At 62.7% G+C, this 4,960-nt stretch overlaps 1 non-coding gene across 1 annotated transcript; it reads left to right on the top strand.

Moving 5' to 3' along the window:
- The first annotated feature begins 2,021 nt into the window (after positions 1–2,021).
- LOC131866772 (5S ribosomal RNA) lies at positions 2,022–2,140 on the top strand. The gene has a single exon (XR_009365372.1). It is a non-coding gene; the product is annotated as a 5S ribosomal RNA (ribosomal RNA).
- Positions 2,141–4,960: the final 2,820 nt, after the last annotated feature.

The raw sequence follows: 4,960 nt of genomic DNA on the forward strand, positions 1-4,960 counted from the left end.
GGCGCACCCGAGGCAAACCGGGCTCCGACTTCGTGCACGCCGCACCTTGGAGCACACATCGGAGCGCTCCCAGGTTCGCACCAGCGTTGCGCACCTTTGATGCGCTGCCTTCACTAATTTCCAGAAAAGGCAAAAAAAAACGATATTTTAAAATTTCCGTTCTGAAAGATAGTGAAAAAAACGGAACGCGGGTGCCATCTTGAGCCCTTCCTGATGCGCAGCCCAGGCAAGTTGTGCGCACCAAGGTGCCCACCCTGGCGGAGGTGCGCGCCCGGGGCAAACCGGGCTCCGACTTCGTGCACTGCATGGTGCCCACCAAGGCGCGCAACCCAGCCAAGGTGCCCACCGCAGCGAAGGTGCACGCGAGGTGCGCACCCGAGGTGCACACCCGGGGCAAACCGGGCTCCGACTTCGTGCACGCCGCACCTTGGAGCACACTTCAGAGCGCTCCTTGGTACGCACCAGGGCGCGCAACCCAGCCAAGGTGCTCACCCCGGCGAAGGTGCACGCGAGGTGCGCACCCGGGGCAAACCGGGCTCGGACTTCGTGCACGCCGCACCTTGGAGCACACATCGGAGCGCTCCCGGGTTCGCACCAGCATTGCGCACCTTTGATGCGCTGCCTTCACTAATTTCCAGAAAAGGCAAAAAAAAGAAAAAAATGAGATTTTAAAATTTCCGTTTTGAAAGATAGTGAAAAAAACGGAACGCGGGTGCCATCTTGAGCCCGCCCTGGTGTGCAGCCCAGGCAAGTTGTGCGCACCAAGGCACCCACCCTGGCCAAGGTGGGTCACGGGGTGGGTCCTAGGGTGGGTAACGGGGTGGGTACTAAGGTGCGTGCCAAGGTGGGTCATAGGGTGGGTGCCAAGGTGGGCACCAGGGTGGGTGTGCACCAACCCTAGCCAGGGTAGGTCACGGGGTGGTTGTCGGGGTGGGCGTCAAGGAGCCAAGGTGGGTGGCAAGTAGCCAAGTTGCGTGCCAAGGTGGGTGTCGGGGTGGGTGCCAAGGATCCAAGGTGGGTGCCAAGGAACCAAGGTGGGTGTCTGGGTGGGTGCCGAGGTGGGAGCCAGGGTGGGTCCCAAGGTGAGTGCAAAGGTGGGTGCCAGGGTCAAGGTGAGTGCCAATGTGGGTTCCAAGGTGCCAGGGTCAGGGTGAGTGCCAATGTGGGTTCAAAGGTGCTAAGTTGGGTGCGAGGTTGGGTGCGAGGGTGGGTGGGTGCCAAGGTGTGCTAGGTGGAAGCCCGGGTGGGTCGGCATCCCATGGGTGTCGAGTTGGGTGCCTGATGGGTGCTTCTTGTCAAGTTTTAGTCGTCGGGACTCATTTCGAGCCTTAGAGGTCGTTTCTTGTCCGGTTGCCCTGTCTTCGACCTGGGAACCCAATTTTGGTCCTCGGGTCCCATTTTTTTTTGTCTCGCATCCCACTTTTGGCCTGTGGCCTTTTCGGGGTCGATTCTCGTTTTGGGCATCAGAGCATGTTTCTTCTCCTAAAACCCAATATTTGTTTATTAAGTCTCGGAACACATTTTTGTTCTCGTGGACCCATCATGGGTCTTGGAACGCATTTGTGGTCCTTGGGTCCCATTTTGCATCCCGAAACTTGTGTTTTGGTGCTTGATCCCTATTTTGGGTGCCCACCTTGCACCAAGTGCGCACCCGGGGCAAACCGAGCGCCTTGGTGCACCGGGGCAAGATCGAGCGTGCACCCGAGGCGCCCCGAACATGCACCAAGGTGCACTCGGCCCACATGTGAGCGCAGGTCGTTGCGCCCGAGGTGGTGTGTGGGCACCGCGTTGCAGACGGGACACTGCACGCACACGACGCCCCCTCCAGGTGCACGCACGTAGGCCGGGCCGGGTGCACACCCGACGCCCTAGCAAGGTGCGCGCACCCGGGCAGGGCTCACACTTGGCGAACGGGGCGCACTTCGCGAGGGAGGGTGTGCACCTCGACGGGGGTGGGTGGCCGGGGTGGATTCGCACGTGGGTCGCGGTTTGCTAAGTACACACTGCGACAAGCTCATAACGGGTGCGATCATACCAGCATTAGTGCACCAGATCCCATCAGAACTCCGCAGTTAAGCGCGCTTGGGCCGGAGTAGTACTGGGATGGGTGACCTCCCGGGAAGTCCCGGTGTTGCACCCTTTTTTAGTTTTTCGCCGGGCGTCGCAATGCTATTTGAATAAACCTTTTGCCCGTTTGCGTTCTCGTCGGGGCCGGGCCGGGCCGGGGTGCGCTGCCCGCACTACCGCGCGCGCGGGGGCGACACCGAGCGCGCACCCGAGGCGCCCCGAGCACACAGGCCACGGTGCAACCCGGGCGTTGTGCGCGCACCCCGGTGCGCCCGAGGTGCTGCGCGCGCACCCAGGTGAAATCGGTGTGCACCTCGGCCAGTGCGCGCTCGGTCGAGTCGCGCACGTTGGCCAAGGTGCACGGTGATGTTTCTTACTCTAAGGTTCCGCACCAGACGCCCGGGACAGGTGAGCGAAGCTGGGCGGGGCCGGGTGCGCGGCCGGGGCAGGTGCACGCAGCTGGAGAGAGCTTTGGAGCACACTTCGGAGCGCACCAATGATGCGCTCCATTCAAAAGTTTCCTGAAAAGGCAAAAAAAGTTGAGATTATAGAATTTCCCACTTGAGAGATTGTAAAAAAAAAAAATTTAAAATGAAGGAAACGCGGGTGCCAAGGTGTGCGCAGCCCAGCCAAGGTGTGCGCACCAAGGCGCCCACCCTGGCGAAGGTGCACGCAAGGTGCGCACCCGAGGCAAACCGGACAATTAACCCAACTTTCGACTTCGCGCGCACCTTGGAGCGCACTTCGGAGCGCTCCTTGGTGCGCACCAATCTTGGGCACCTCGGAGTGCACCATGGCGCCCACCAAGGTGCGCACCCGGGGCAAACCGAGCTCCGACTTCGTGCGCACCTTGGAGCGCACGAAAGGTGCGCACCATGGCGCCCACCAAGGTGCGCAGCCCAGCCAAGGCGTGCGCATCAAGGTGCGCACCCTGGCGAAGGTGCGCACCCGGGGCAAACCGAGCTCCGACTTCGTGCGCACCTTGGAGCGCACAAAAGGTGCGCAACCCAGCCAAGGTGTGCGCACCCCGGTCAAACCGAGCTCCGAATCGTGCGCACCAGAGGTGCACGCCATCGTGCGCACCTTGGAGCACACTTCGGAGCCCTCCTTGGTGCGCGCCGATGTTGCGCACCTCGGAGCGCACCCGGGGAAAACAATGCAATTAACCCGACTTTCGACTTCGTGGGCACCTCGGAGCGCTCTCGGGTTCGCACCTCGGAGCACACCGAGGTGCGCACCTTTGATGCGCTGCCTTCACCAATTTCCAGAAAAGGCAAGAAAACATTGAGAAGGTGTGCGCACCGAGGTGCCCACCCTGGCGAAGGTGCACGCGAGGTGCGCACCCGGGGCAAACCGGGCTCCGACTTCGTGCACGCCGCACCTTGGAGCACACTTCGGAGCGCTCCTTGGTGCGCACCAGGGCGCGCAACCCAGCCGAGGTGCCCACCCCGGCGAAGGTGCACGCGAGGTGCGCACCCGGGGCAAACCGGGCTCCGACTTCGTGCACGCCATGGTGCCCACCGCGGCGAAGGTGCACGCGAGGTGCGCACCCGGGGCAAACCGGGCTCCGACTTCGTGCACGCCGCACCTTGGAGCACACTTCGGAGCGCTCCTTGGTGCGCACCATGGTGCCCACCAGGGCGCGCAACCCCGCCGAAGGTGCACGCGAGGTGCGCACCCGGGGCAAACCGGGCTCCGACTTCGTGCACGCCGCACCTTGGAGCACACTTCGGAGCGCTCCTTGGTGCGCACCATGGTGCCCACCAGGGCGCGCAACCCCGCCGAAGGTGCACGCGAGGTGCGCACCCGGGGCAAACCGGGCTCCGACTTCGTGCACGCCATGGTGCGCACCGCGGCGAAGGTGCGCACCCGGGGCAAACCGGGCTCCGACTTCGTGCACGCCGCACCTTGGAGCACACTTCGGAGCGCTCCTTGGTGCGCACCAGGGCGCGCAACCCAGCCGAGGTGCCCACCCCGGCGAAGGTGCACGCGAGGTGCGTACCCGGGGCAAACCGGGCTCCGACTTCGTGCACGCCGCACCTTGGAGCACACTTCGGAGCGCTCCTTGGTGTGCACCATGGTGCCCACCAGGCCGCGCAACCCAGCCAAGGTGTGCGCACCAAGGTGCACGCGAGGTGCGCACCCGGGGCAAACCGGGGTCCGACTTCGTGCACGCCGCACCTTGGAGCACACATCGGGGCGCTCCCGGGTTCGCACCGGCGTTGCGCACCGTGGTGGGCACCTCGGAGCACACCAAGGTGGGCAGCGAGGTGCGCACCTTTGATGCGATGCCTTCACTAATTTCCATAAAAGGCAAAAAAAAAACGAGATTTTAAAATTTCCGTTTTGAAAGATAGTGAGAAAAAGGGAATGCTGGTGCCATCTTGAGCCCGCCCTGGTGCGCAGCCCAGCCAAGGTGTGCGCACCAAGGTGCCCACCCTGGCGAAGGTGCGCGCCCGGGCAATTAACCCAACTTCCAACTTCGCGCGCGCCAGGGTGGGAGCGCACCCAACAACCGGGCCTGGGAAGAGCCAATGCGAGAAACCCCACCAAACGCTCTGACAAAAAAAGAGGGGGCGCTCCAGTAACCCCGCTTCGGAGCGCACCCTGGGCAAACCCAGCCAAGGTGCCCACCCCGGCCAAGGTGCAGGCGAGGTGCGCACCCGGGGCAAACCGGGCTCCGACAACGTGCACGCCGCACCTTGGAGCACACTTCGTAGCGCTCCCGGGTGCGCACCTCAGAGCACACCAAGGTGGGCAGCGAGGTGCGCACCTTTGATGCGCTGCCTTCACTAATTTCCAGAAAAGGCAAAAAAAAAAGGAGATTTTAAAATTTCCGTTTTGAAAGATAGTGAAAAAAACGGAACGCGCGTGCCATCTTGAGCCCGCCCTG

The sequence above is a fragment of the Cryptomeria japonica genome, unplaced genomic scaffold (assembly GCF_030272615.1).
Source record: "Cryptomeria japonica unplaced genomic scaffold, Sugi_1.0 HiC_scaffold_154, whole genome shotgun sequence".
Classification (NCBI taxonomy): Eukaryota; Viridiplantae; Streptophyta; class Pinopsida; order Cupressales; family Cupressaceae; genus Cryptomeria; species Cryptomeria japonica.